Consider the following 15,996-nt stretch of genomic DNA (forward strand, 5'->3'; position numbering starts at 1 on the left):
CCTTGGGGTACCTGCCTGCCAGCAAAGCCAAGAACCAGCTGATAGCATTGTGGAAGTGGGTGTTACCCACACAATGGACAAGGAGCATGCAGCTAAGGCCACAGGGCACATCAGTAGACCACTGTTGCTTATCCATCTGCATCTGCAAAGTTTCTTCATGCATATGAAAGATAAAGTATATAGTCTGTTGTTGCAGTGTAGTAATGAACAGATGTGCATAATCTGTAGTATTGTGGGTCTGTACTGTTGATGTACTGAAATGCTGCTCTCACCCTGTACCAGTGCCACAGGTATGGCTACTGACATCACATCTCTCACACAGCTATGTAGGTCCCTCTGATGTGCCTATGGGGCAGCAGCATGTAGCTGGTGTGTATGGTGTTTTTTGTTCAGGTTTGCCAATGTTATGGCCATGCTATTTGCCATGCACACATTTAACACACCTACCCATAATGCATGCTGTACATGTTCACTTATTGTTGCTCTTAATTGCACTGCATCACAGTAGTCACCATGGTGGCATATCTGAAGGGTATGTAAGAGTCCTGCAATATAACTAACAACCACTCATTGCAAGATGTTTGCACAGAGATGAACATAATGGTGGGACAAATGACCTACAGAAGAACATGTCTGAAACATTTCCCTTATATAGTGTCTACAACAGTGTATATACTACTATTACAATATCAACTGTTACAGATCTACACAATGGCATATCACAATACCACATTCCACAGCCCTTATAACCTGTAATGTGATCCTAACATGAACAATGAATGTGTAGTATGGAATCCTATATTAAGACAGCAAATATGGGGAGCACATACCTTAACAGACACTGGAAGCATATGTGTGCACACACTCCAAATAACATATTGTGGAAGCAGCTTTTGAGGTACTGACAGCATTCACTCTTCATGAGTATGCACCTTCCATCAAGTACAGGTCCTCAATGTCACACCAAGAAATGGTCTGCTGTCCAAGACGTATGTCCATGACATTTTCCCACTTACCTGCAACAGAGGCAACCGTGGCTTGCACACATCTTACAAACCATGGAATGGATCCCATATCCAACAGATAGCACTCAGGAGTGGGAGAAGTAGCCTTACCTCACCATTGCATATTTCATGACACAGTACAGACAGTCATGTATGTGACAAGGAAGTATGGGACAACATTAATGTAGAAAATAAACAGATGGCCATCCAAAACAGATGATGACACATGTTGTAAACTGGTCATGGTGGCTGCCTAGAAACATGTTGCAACACTGAGGGAGTTGCAGGAATGTCTAGCAAGTACTGCCTGTGCAGTTCCTGTGTCGACAATCACCTGGACTCTGCATAAGTGTGGCCTATGGGTTAGGGTAATCGGATGGAAAAGTTGTTCCACAGGAAACATCATCCAGGGTTCTCTACAGGTAGCATATGCATAACATCAAAAGTCCGCCAAAGGCATGTGTTGCAATGTGTAATGGTTTACCAAGACCAAGTCTGAAATCTACAGATAGTATTAATAAAGATACATGTGCTGCACAAGCAACACCTCACTGCACTTCAGGCCCACCATCCGCATCTGTACCCTCCTGGTGTCAGTGTGCACCTGTATGTTTGCCGTTCACTGCAAAATGACACTCGTGTGGCCCATAGTTGTCAAGCATCTGCAAAAAGGCTGAGGATGGGAAGGGGTGTCATCCTGAAACACAGCAGTGAACTGAAGCAGACATCCAAAGCTCGCTAAGAATGACTATATCTGAACACAGTCAAGGTTGTGAATTGTGGCAGACATAACCCTGACTCCACAGCAATAGTGAAGGCACTGTGTGACCTCCAAAGGCTGTACACATGAGTTAACCTTGCAATCTGGCAGAGTTGGGGGACATTTGTAGGGCGGAGTGACCAAATATTGGCAAGTACAGATGGGCCATGCTAGTATACCTCTTCCAGGAATAGTGACTGCTGTAGTACACTTAACAGTTGATGCAACAAACCATCATGTTAAGGGTGTGCACAATTGTGCACGCACATATCATATGCATCTCACTTAGCATCTGCACATCTAACGCATTTGTTTTATACTGCATTTGACTGCACAGGTCATATGACACATATCAGGTTTGTGTAATGTTAACATATGCAGCATTGTGGCCCCATGGCATATCAGAGAAGAGGGCGCCATATCAATAACGGTGTGTACACTCCTCATAGCCACAGTAAGCTTTGAAGGTTGTCAGTGTAATTGCATTTTATAGCTCATACATGCACTGCTGAAGATGAGATCTGCAAATCAGACATCAGGCATTCACTACTGACATCTGTCCTTATATCATCCCAGGTTTGTGTTGGACAAACACAGAGCGGCTGTGAGCAACAGAACAAACATAACTGACACACATATACACATTCACCAATGGCGTGTACACCCGCGAGGTATGGTGCACAGTACATGCCAGGGTGCTGAACAGGCGTACAGCAATACTGTGTACATGTGTGCGGTGTGTTCCAGGGGAAGGGGCATCAACTACTAACACAACTCATGCATCACAGAGATGTATAATGTTTGTAACAGGGATTGACTAAAGCTGAAGTGCATGCTGTTGAGTATCATATGTCATGCATGTTGACAATTGGGTAATGAGAGATCTGTGTGTAATATATTTGTGCAACCCCAACTGTAAGTGTGTGTGTGTGTGTGTGTGTGTGTGTGTGCGTGTGTTTGTGTGCGTGGGTGAGTGTGTGCGTGTGTGTGTGTGTGCATGTGTGTGTGAGTGTGTGTACAGTGGAGCAATGACGTACAGATCTTAAAGTGCATTTCTTGTTTTCCCCTCACAGGTGGCGAGGGTGTCAGGGTCCCTCCTGCAGGCAAACTGATGTTAGTGTCCATACAGACTCTAATAATGATGATAGGTATGGTGAGGCACAGGCGGGATTGTCAGGGGCTGAAGCTGGGCCATCGATTGACATCCCACTGTTATCCACCCCATCCCTGCACGCAGTCACATTGCCTATACATATCCCATCACCAGTGGCCATAGATGAGGGACAGTTGGCGGGTGGTGCCATGGAACAAAAAAGTGTGGTGACTATGGCAAGTGTGTCTGGACACACCAGCCATAGCCAGATGACCAGCGAGGTACCGCACAGGCAGATGTACAGGGGTGCTCATAGGAGGACTGCTAGTCATCATGCCCCTGACAGAAGTCCTACAGCAGATGTCACCAGACGCATGATTCAGGCCGTCATGGAGGCACAGACACATATGGAACATTTTACCAGACAGGGTCTGAGGCTCCAGAGGGCTACTCATTCTGATGTTATTGACAACATCTGTGATCTTGCAGGTGCCCACCGTTATTTTGCAGAGGTCCTGGATAGATGGTTGTGTGAGATGGTGGGAATCCTCAACCATGCAATGTCTGTGCTTGAGCATATGGTGGGAGTAGGGTAACAGCCACATGGATGTAGGTCAGCAACACCAACAGGTGGAGGTCTACGTGAACAAGCAACAAGTCAGAGCCGCTCCCATTGTGGCAGTACCAGCATCAGCACTGCAAGGGGGGGTGCTGTCCACACCACAACGTAGCTGGCCATGTGCACTTAGCCCTGGCTGGTCCCAAGAGGGACCCAGATCCAGTGGACATTTGTCATCATCATGGGAGAGTACCATATCTGGCCTTGTACCTGGTAGTGCCCGGGGAACCCCTGGCAGGCACAGTTCTCATATCCATGCCCAAAGATGGTGAACTGCACACCCTGCCATGTGCAGTCTGCAGCTATCCAACAAACCCCTGTATAGGATAGTCATATGGCAGAACTGTGTGCATGCATACACACATATCACAAACACAGCTAGGGCAACCCCATACCTACACACCACCACATCTGCACAGCCTAATTAATAATGAAACCCCCTAACACACACACATGATGTCAACCAAATGGCTCAGCTTAGGTCTCCGGAAATCCCACAGCACACCCTGTGCATATGATGATACCTGTGCCACAATCCTGTCATCCATAACATTGATGCAGGGACAGGCTACTATGGTTCTGATGCACAGGGTGAATGTACAAAAGTGTACCAATGTAATGCTGTGTAACATGTTTTCAGCAGTAAAGTTTAATGCTTATGTGTCAGGATGTGTAGCTGTCCAGCCATGATACATTATAGCTGTTATTAACACTGACTGCTTGCGGTCTCAATAATGTATTCAGTTTGTGTTGTAGGTGCCTATGTGTCAGCAGGATGTTGGTCTGCTGTAGTTTTCTACAAGGGGTATGCAGTGTGGTGACACCTTGACTGTGCCATATCCTGGGTACAGCTGAACACATGTAACAGGTCTGTATAATAGTTACTGCATGTGCCACATGGCTGATAGATCTGAGGGGTGTATACAGGTGAGTGCATGGTGGCTGATGTCAGCAGCCCTTCTACAGTGGACAATGGTAAGTGTACTGGGAGGACACATCACATGTTTGTGTCTAACACACAAACACACACACACACACACACACACACACACACACACACACACACACACACACACACACACACACACACACACACACACACACACACACACACACACACATAGGCTTTGGTGTTGATGCAATACCCAGAGAATATTGTACACATGGATGTATGTACTTTTGCAGTGAACCCATTTTAGCCTATGTAACTCCATCAAGACAAAACAGGCACAGCGTCACATCAGTAAATAATCAGTCTGCTAGTTTAATGTCGTTGACGATGGTACTGGCAGGGTATATTTCCCCTTCCCCAATGTAGTACAATCCTAGACTTGGTAAACATAGGTGTGCTGGTGTGGGTGGCACAGCCCTACACTTTGGAGGGTGTGGGGTGGTGTAGAACCGCAGATAGTGTGACTGACAACTACTTAACCTGTTAATATAAACTGTACAGTATTACAGCTGACTAAGTGGGTGGATACACACAACAATAATCCCAATGATGGCGGCTGTGTCCACAAGATCCACACCTAATTATATATACCAACTTCAGTATCACTGTACAGCTATACAGTGAGGAAGAGGGCATTTATACATCTAATACTTGTTTTAATGGAATGAATTTCCCCAAGATGATACCTTTGAAATGTTAGCATTTACTAGTCAGTTTTCAGATAGATGACCTCCTGGGACATGTATTTTCTGCAAACTGAAGTAGATCCCTTCACATATACACACACTCTTACTTGGCAACACTGAGATTAGAACCTCTACCTAGGTTCATATTACTATTAATATGTGCAGCCTTAATTGCACACAACACACAGCTTTTAGGATGAGTTGTGTCCCAGGTTTCTTATTAAGTGAAGAACATCAACAGGCCTTGTGCAGTATGGTAATGGGGGATGTACTGGTTGTTAATGAACATTACATAGTGTGACAAACTGTCATATACACATCGACAAACACATAACAGTCATAGATACATCTGAGAGACCTGGGTTTATCAGTGCTAACTACCTTGTTAGTGTGTCCATTCTGTTACAGATAATTTGCATGCAGCACATGCATCATTGGGATGGATAGTGTAATCAGTTACCTGTATGGTTGATGGTGACAGTGATCCCCATACAGTGGACTTTGGGACATGTACTGGTGGTACCATGGTGTAAAGAAAGTATACCCAGCACCCACACCCCACATTGGATATTTTACTCACTGAAACCCATGATAATACTCTGACATTCCCACAATCACACATTGACCAGGAGTTTAATACAACCCCTTGTCTATCTCAAGAGTGCTACTACAGGAATATGCATCTATTGCACATGCCATAGGAATAGTAGGTTGATGGCTTGTCATGGCTCTCCTACTGTCAGCAACCTAACTATCTCTTATATGGTATGGCAAGGTGCATTGTATTTGGAGAATGTGGCCTCAGAATGCTGTATCCTACAAATATACACACTTTCACACATACACACACTTGCCAGGACTCAGAGGGTAACCCATGACTATCTACTCATTGGTACAACAGTGTTGTGCTGGTACTGAAAGGTCCAGATAGCCCATAGAGTGAAGAGTGTAACAAGGTAAATGCAATGTCCATTACAGCAGCAGCCATTTCTAACCATGGCAAAGGGGGGTATAGTAGGTGAGAAGGCTGTTAGGGTATTATCAGCTACAGGTTTAAAAGCACACAGACACTGTTATTCTCAGTAATGCACACTGACACATTTGTCAGTACTGGTGTCCATAAGTGCAGGTGTCCCTAGGTGTGTACCAGGATATTGTCCATGGAGAGATGTGAAGAGTAGGGGATGTGGGTACTGTGGTATCATGACACCTGCAATTTGTCAGCAGACCATCTATCAACTGATGCCACATGAGTGATCCTCAGGGTGAGAGTTAAATGAAACATCCTATCATCTGGTTGCCTCTTGCAGAGGGCCAGTGAGGTGCTCCAATTTACATGTATGTAACATATATTACATAACATGGTCAGTGTCTGTCTTGGAGGCCTGTACCCAAGCATGTTCTGTTGACTGTGGTAATGTAGTTGAGGTATCTATGGCATGCAGTGCATACAGGGTGGGGTTTCCTAGATGTGGCATTCATAACACAGCTGGGCAGACATGTCAGTGTCAGTCAAGCATCGATTGCCTGTAAGCAGCCAAGATGGATACCTGACATCTGCACATATGTACAGAGGACAGACAGACATCAGCTAGCCAACTGGTTATGCATTAGGATGAATGTTTTGACAGATAGACATCTGACACTGACAGGTATGCCATTACTGCATGACACCAGCCCACAATGACATGTCCTATACACACAGTGGTTAACAGTTAATATCCACATGTCAGATCAATATCCAGTAGAAAATATTTAATGACACACAGCTCATACAATGAGAACACAATAGTCAGGACTCAGAGTCCAGCTTTGCATGCAGGGGTATTTAGTTCTAGTACTACAATCTGCAATCTACTCTTACTTGGGTAAGCACTGTTAACAGTAGTAGCATAATGATACACTGCATGCAAATGTGACTGCATATAACCTGGAATACTACCCATTTATGAAACACAGGTAAATGGTAAAGACTATTGTACTAGCAATATATACTCAGGTGTCCCAAACAGTATACTCACACCCCTTTCTACTGTTATGACAGCACATAGAATCATGTTATGTACATGGAATTACATACACTTATTAAAGATGCCATTACCCTGCTATTTCATCAGACTGGAAAGTGATCAGTGGTCACCAGGGCTGAGGTATGCTTAGCAGGAGTAAGCATTGCTTAAATGTAACTGTGAAGCAGATTTGCGCACTGTTAAATGAAGCTGAAATGGTGTAAGCAACTTTTCTTTTAAACGTATGTTAGCATCGCTTACCATCATCAAACTAGTGCAAACCCAGTTAAATCTGCTCAAAACTGCCTTAACCACTCTGTATATAACAGTCCTTGTTCTGCCTATCAACAAAATAAACAGCCTTTGCAGGGTCTTGGAGCCAGGATCCTGCACACTTTAGTCATAGCAGTTAGCCACTAAGCCATCACAGCTGTGAAAATGTTTGTTGTTTTTTCCAATATACCTGTCAGTACATATATTAAATAGTAGTGAACAGCTGCTTTGACTTCTACAATTGTGTAGTACCTGTTAGCGAAAATAGTGTTGAATCAGTTGTTATATCTGTATATACACATATCTGATGAATATGGTTGGATACATCTGGGAAGGTATATACAACACTCATGAATACACATAACAAGGATATGGATATATATATATATATATATATATATATATATATATATACACACACAAATGCGGATATATGTATACATGTGCATACGCATACATATCTATTTATATATCTATATAATTATATAATGCTTTATAAATATATATATATATATATATATATATCTGTATATATATATATATATATATATATATATATATATATATATATATATATATGTGTGTGTGTGTGTGTGTGTGTGTGTGTGTGTGTGTGTGCATATGTATATATATATATATATATATATATATATATATATATATATATATATAGGTGTGTGTATATGTGTGTAGGTGTATATATACATATATATATATATATATATATATATATATATATATATATATATATATATATATATATACATGTATGTAGAACATATATATATATGTATGTATATATATATATATATATATATATATATATATATATATATATATGTAGGACATATGCCCATAACATCTACTGGAGTCATACCTCAACACCAATAGTCACAAATTCTTAGTTCAAGGGGATGTCATGTAAGTATTGCAGGTATAAATATAGAATGTTGCTACAGTAACAGGGGTTGTGCTAAAAGACATTTTGTGTGGGAAGTCCCATCTGATACTGACATGTATGCCATCAAATACTGACAGACATCATAAGATCATCATAGTGCAATACCACACAAATCTCAGTAATGATCCTGTGGAATACAACAGATATATGACCAATAACTGTGGTCAGTCCAAAGGTATAGACAGAACATCTTAGTGCAAGACGTGTGGACCAAGCCTGACAGTGTGGAAATTTACAGCCATGTAAATGGGGATATCACTAAAATACTGGAATAGAAATGCTCACACAGTTTATGCATTCACACACTCCTGTCTGTCCTAACACATATTAACCTGAGGAGCAGAGGTACCAAGTCCACATACTTCCCACTAGTTAGTGACATACATCTTTACAGCATCCCACTGTTTTGTCAGGAATACACAACACTTATGGTGGCCAGGCAACAGTACATTTGAGAAATATCTGGACATAACATCACACTAAGTAAATACACTGAACTGATAGGCATGTCAAAAGCACTGTGTAAACTATAGGAGACTAACACAACAGTGGCCTAAGTTTCCTATGGTAGAATACACATGTTATTGCAAATATAGCAGGCACTACAGGCATGTAACAGCACAGAGTAACAGACACCAGTGTGAAAGTGCATACCCACAACCAAGATGAACACAGCCACAGTCACATTATGGTAAGCCAATATTACAGTATATGGACTGTGTGAACAAAACCTTCCTCATATGTGCCACTAACACACTAACCCTACATATACTGGGCCAATACACAGTGTATTCTGATGCCTGAATGTGGTATGGGACATGTGTCAGTCTGCCCCTACAAACATGTACGCCAATAGAGTACCATAAACTGGAGCAGCATGCAACATCAGATAGAACAGGACCAAGAACAATGACATCTACCGCAGTCTGTTCACATGCCAAGTAACATTTTCACAATACACACTCTGTCAACAATCACCACAGAATGTCCATGTTTTGTCCTCAACTATAAGGTCTACTATACATAATATGTCTAGCATTCTGATATCTCACTGGCATATCAGGTATGATGTCAGTAAATAATGATGTACTGTACATATGCACCTCTTTCTGCATGACATATAGACAAAGGTTGACAGAATTGGGGTCGGAGGCGCAAACAAAGGGCCAAAATTGACATATTGCTGTGATAAACTCAGACATTTCCTGGTGTAACAGGGTTTGTTGTGACATATCTCATCTGACGGATATGAAGTCAGTAACTCACATGGATGTCACCATATACTGACTGCAATCATCAGAGTATGCTACTGCATTTCTACAGATAGGAAATGTGTGAGTAACAGAACACATGTAAGACTCCAAACTCTGGCCAGTCTGCAGATAGCCCTACAGGTGAGAGTTTCCTCAACCACATAACACTGTCATGCCTGACTTTAAATCATGTAGAACAGCCATATCCACACAAACACTGTTAAACCAACATTACTTCAAATGTAGAGCAGCAATACTTACATTCTGCCCCCATGTCTGGAACACCCCCTCTTGTTTGTTGGCCTGTCTCCACAGTGTATGTTGTAAGAGGTCTTTCCAAATACCCTCTGTGATGCTGTTTGTCAAACGCCCACATAAAGTCCTGCTCACAGTGAAGGAAAAGGGTCAACATCCACAGGAAGTGCTTAGTTATAGGAGTGTGTTTCCATGCAATTGGCTATGGGAATGATACCACAGCTGTTCCACATGCAATTAGCAAGTAGCAGACTGCAATTCATGCACCGGCCATCAGTTGATCATGACCATTACTGACAGAACTGAAGCTGCTACCTATAACAAGCAGATGTACTTTCCCACATCCACCAGAGAGGGAGAAAACGACACACACACACACACACACACACACACACACACACACACACACACACACACACACACACACACACACACACACACACAGACAAAGTAAGAAAGGAAGGGAGCAAGAGAGTAAGAGCCAAGCATGTTTGTGGATTATCCATGGGTGGAGAGTGGTATCTGGGCATTATAACAGTTGCCTATATTGTTTACTAATCCACACTGTTACATGGTAGTTGCACATGGCTGTACACATTTATGGCTGAGGATTGTCTACAGTGTTTGGCAAATGTTGGCCTTGTAATGTGGACAATGGGACATATTGGTCCTCAATATAATGATGTAGCAAAATCCACACTGCAATGGATGCTGTCATTACACAATCACCCCAACACCCACACAAGATACTGATGACACACACACAAACACACACTTATCAGCATTCAGTCTCAAACCCCTACCTGACTTTGTACTGCTATTACAGTATTATAAAGTCATTGCATGAGCCACAGAACTGACACGTTGGAGGATTCTCCAAAGGTATATTTGAAGGTGAGTGACATCAGCAACAATGCTAAAGGAGGGATAATGGAAGTGCAGTACATGTGAATGTCCACAAAAGTAGGTTTTAAAGAAGACACACATATGCACACACACACACACACACACACACACACACACACACACACACACACACACACACACACACACACTCACACACACACTTGCCAGGACTGAGATGCATAGGTTCTTTGCTTCACAGGTGTGTAATATGTGAATGGGCCTAAAAGCTGTACAAGGCTAGGCAAAGGGAATACTTTGGCATCAGGCCACATGACAATGGTCTCCAGTGTGGCTCAGGATGTAGTCCCTGGATTGGACCCCACAGGTGGGTATTGTATTCACCATCCACTCATCTGGGTTATTATTGTGGGTGGCCAGTGATGTGCACTGCTTCCCATGTATGTGATCTATATTCCATAACATGGACAGTGTCTAGGTTGTGCACATGTCTAACACGCATGCTCTGTGACATTTGGAAGTATACTTGAGGCCTCTGGGGCATGTTTTGTGGACATATTGTTATCTTCTGATGTGTCATTCCTGACCTCATTTGGTGAGACCTGGATATGGAACTGAGGTGTTGCTTGCACCTACATTGTCAGCATGATACAGGTATTCAGTGGAATTAGTGGCATCTGTCCATACAGGGTATGTGTATAAGGCACGGTATTCCCTTTGTAGGTTACATTTGCAGACTCTACAGTTGTTGCAGGTGTCCAGTGGGGAACATAGCAAAAGGACTACTGTAAGCATTTATGTGCCTACTGTAGGGATGGAACAGCATGACATGTCCTTTTACTTGCTGGAGAGCACACACTCAAGTCAGGAAATATAACACATCACAGTTCTTTCTGATGTTAGTGGCACTGTTGTGGTCAACAGGGATGTAGTCCCCTGCAACCACACCATGGTTAATATCTGTGAGGCAATATGCAGGGAAGTACCAATATAATGGTTGTTGCCTAGCCAAGTGTGTTTGTGTATGAGATGTGTGTGGAGAGTGTTCTCTGAGTAATACAAAGGTTGCCTATATTGTTCATCAGTCCATAATGTCGCATGTAGGGCGATGGATTGTGTACACCAGCCTCTCTGGTGTTTGACATCTCTTGAACATGTCAGGAGGGCATTCTGACATATACTAAGTCCTCAACATAATAATGTAGCAAAACCTGCCCCACAATGCATCCTGTTATTACACAGTCACAGCTGATGACAGACACACACAGACTTGCCAGCACTGAGATTCAAACCCATATCTAGCTATGTACTGCTACTATAGTGTACCGCATTTAACGTGCCATGGAGCTCATAGGATTTGTGTTGTTCCAAGGTACTTCTAAGGTGAGGAACATCACCAGCCCTTGTAATTACTGGCATTGGGTGATGTACTAGTTGAGAGATCCAAAATTAATTTTACCCAAAACACACATTTATATTTTCCAGAGGTGAGGTTCAAACCTGTATCTAACAATCTTTATAGACCATTATGTTACACATTTACCACATGCACCACTGACCTGTCATGATTTAGGGTTGGCAACAGGTACTTCTAAGGTGGATGATATCTGCAGGATTTCTAAAGTTAGGCTCAGAGATGTGTAGTGGGTGTAAATGGGGACAAAATGTCTGATGTACACACACTTGACACAGATGAGATTCAAACCCATACCTGTGCAGTTACTGCTACAGCATTGTTCCATATTTATGGTACACGCCATGGAGCTTACCTGCTACAGAGCTCTCCATAGGTATCTTTGAAGGTGACTAACATCATCAGCAGTGCTAAAGGAGGGGCAAGGGGAGATTAGTAAGTGTAAATGTCCAAAATATTAGGTGTTATCAATGACACACACGCATACACACAGTTGCCATGTCTGGGATTAAAACTCCTACCTAACTAGTATGTTTCACTATAGCATTACCCAGTTATTGCAAACACCGTGGAGCTTACAGGGCTGACCCTTTTCCAAAGAGGTATTTCAAGGTGACTGACATCAACAGGTTTGCTAAAGTAGGCAATGGGAGGTGTAGTGACTGTGAATGGCCACAATATCACTACTCCCTACACAGACAAATACCCACACAGTTGCAATGTCGGGGATTCGAACTCCTACCTAACTAGTATATATCACTATAGCATTACACAGTTATCGCATGCACCACAGAGCTTACAAGGTGGAACCTTCTTCAAAGAGGTATTTCAAGGTGATTCACATCAGCAGGATTGTTAAAGTAGGGCAATGGGAGGTGTAGTGACTGTGAATGGCCTCAAAATCATTGATCCCTACAAACGCAAATACACACAGTTTCACAGTTGTCATGTATGGGATTAGAACTCTTACATAATTAGTACATCATACCATAGCATTACGCAGTTATTGCATGCACCATGGAGCTTCCAGGGCTGATCCTTGTCCAAAGAGGTATTTCAATGTGACTGACATCAGCAGGCTTGCTAAAGTAGGGCAATGGGAGGTGTAGTTACTGTGAATAGCATCAAAAGCATTGATCCCTACATACACAAACACACACACAGTTTCACTTTTGCCATGTCTGGGATTAGAGTTTCTACCTATTTAGTACATCACACTATAGCATTAGCCAGTTATCGCATGCATCACAGAGCTTACAGGGTGGAACCTTCTCCAAAGAGGTATTCAAGGTGACTCACATCAGCAGGCTTGTTAAAGTAGGACAATGGGAGGTGTAGTGACTGTGAATAGCCTCAAAATCATTGATTCTTACACATGCAAATGCACACAGTTGCCATGTCTAGGATTAAAACTCCTACCTAATTAGTACATTACACTATACATTATGCAGTTATTGCATGTGCCATGGAGTTTACAAGGCTGAACTTTGACCAAAGATGTATTTCAAGGTGGCTGACATCAGCAAGCTTGCCAAAGTAGGGCAAGGGGAAGTGTAGTGACTATGAATAGCCTCAAAATCATTTATCCCTACACACACAAACACACACACTTGTCATGGCTGGGATTAGAGCTCCTACCTCATTAGTATGTCACACTAGAGCATTACACAGTTATTGCATGTGCCACAGAGCTTACAGGGCTGAATGTTCTCCAAAGAGGTATTTCAAGGAGACTGACATCAGCAGGCTTGCTAAAGTAGGGCAATGGGGAGTGCAGTGTGTGTGAATGGGCCTTATAAACAATTACTCTGGAAACACACACACAACACTCAGTCACACACAACTTTACATTTGACAGGACAGGGTATACAACTGCTAGATAAATACTGATTTGTACTGTCATGTTACACAGTTATCACAAGCACCACAAGCAGTATAGTGCTGAGGGCTACCAGAAGCAAATGTCTGCAGTGATAGACTTTGACACATCATGTGATATTGGCGAACTGGATATGTGGTGGGTGGGACAGGCCTCATGATGGGAAGCTCTTTGTCACTGCCTGTCTCTCTCTTCCCCACATCTCTTTTTGTGTATGTTTGACCTATTATAGTGTGTTGTCCTTGGATATATGTGTGCATTCCTATCCGATGTGTGAGCAAAGCATGAATGGTGTGTAATGTGGTGTGTGTGCACAGAAATCTGTGACTAACAGATATGTATAATCCACTGTTGTTGTCAGACATGGGCTTCATTTCTCTAAGTGCAGGAGCATGCCCTGTATGACCTTCTGTATTTTGTTCTTAGATATGGGCTTCGTTTCTCTAAGTGTGGGAGCATGCCCAGTATGACCTTCTGTATTGAATGTGTGAATCCATTACAGGTAGATTGCACTCCAGTGCAGGAATTTGTGTTCTACACCTACAGCTAGCAACCTGTTTCTGCAAGATATCTGTAGTTAGGTTGACAATATGGAGTCACAATGAGCAAAGGATAGTGGGATACTGTAGCTATTGTGTCTGTGCTGCTTGTGCTACATGGTTTTGGTGTTAGCAGAGATATTCAGAAGTATGGACTGTTTTACACTGTGATGTATTATGTCATCAACTACTGACAGATGTGCTTATTTCCTCACAGTAATTTCCTGGGGAATACAAAATGAATGAAGCTGTGTCCAGTATTATGGTCTGCAGCCTACATATTCTTGCACACTCATGCCATTCTGGAGGGGGAGCCGCAGACACTTGCTGATGGGTCTGTGTAAATAGTCCAGCACCTTGGTACTGTGGTGGCTGAGGATCCCCTGCTTGTACATCTATTGATGTGACAGAATGCCCATATCCTGCTGTGGCCATACCTCTCAGCTGTACAGATTCACACAGGTTACCCAGAGGCAGGGTTCATATATCTGGTCAGTACCTCTTCACATTGTGATTTATGAGCAGGTTTGTAGCTACCCATTACTGGGTTTGCAGGCAGGGGTAGTATAGGCAGACATCAGAGTTTCAGACTTCACACACTCCATGGCGTCCATGCTTCTACACCTCCCCCCTCTGTTATTCTATCCTCTTCCTAACATTATGCAAGTGATATCTAATAAGTATCCCTATAGTTGTCCCTTCATCCCAGCGATATTTAGGGGTTGGTCCACAGTTCATGCAGTAGGACATGGTGGGCATGCTACTGGGATTTGTTGATATGGCCTTGCATTTGTGTTCTATGGACTGTGTTATGTTGTTATTTGGGAACCCATGAGATAACATATATTGGCAGTATGGGTGAGGTGCAGGCCTTTGACAGAGAACTGTAGGGCATTTGGTAGTGATGCAGGCCATCTGTAGCAGGCCAGTGAATTCTGTCACTCCTACAGTCCCAGGCTGTAAGCCACTGGATTCCCCTGGGGTGACAGGGTAGATGCGTGAGGTGCTAATGGCAATAGCTCCTGTCCTTATTAATCCATTGGTGTGGATGCTGGCAGGGTGCTGCTTACAGCTAGGGACACACCTGCATGGGACACCTCTTCAGCATGCTGCATTCTGTGGGTATTCCCATACAGAAGTGGAGGGGTCATACAATACTCATTCCCAACAGCAGGGAAATGATCTGTGATGAACCTGTGGCTGATGGTGGAGTGGGCTGAGTGCATGTATGATATGGAAGCTTCTTGTGACTCACAGATATACCTTAGACACCCCCTTATGCTGGCTTATGTGGCAACATCGGTAGTTTCTTATTACTTCATAACTGTGCCTTTTGTGGTCTGCCAGTGATTGGCCAGACTACATCAGTATTCCATACTACACAGACAACTAATGTGTTGCTAACCTGTATGTATAATTCCAGAGGTGTGTGTAT

Source organism: Protopterus annectens, chromosome 1.part2 (genome assembly GCF_019279795.1).
Source record: "Protopterus annectens isolate FY-2018-M chromosome 1.part2, PAN1.0, whole genome shotgun sequence".
Taxonomy (NCBI): Eukaryota; Metazoa; Chordata; order Ceratodontiformes; family Protopteridae; genus Protopterus; species Protopterus annectens.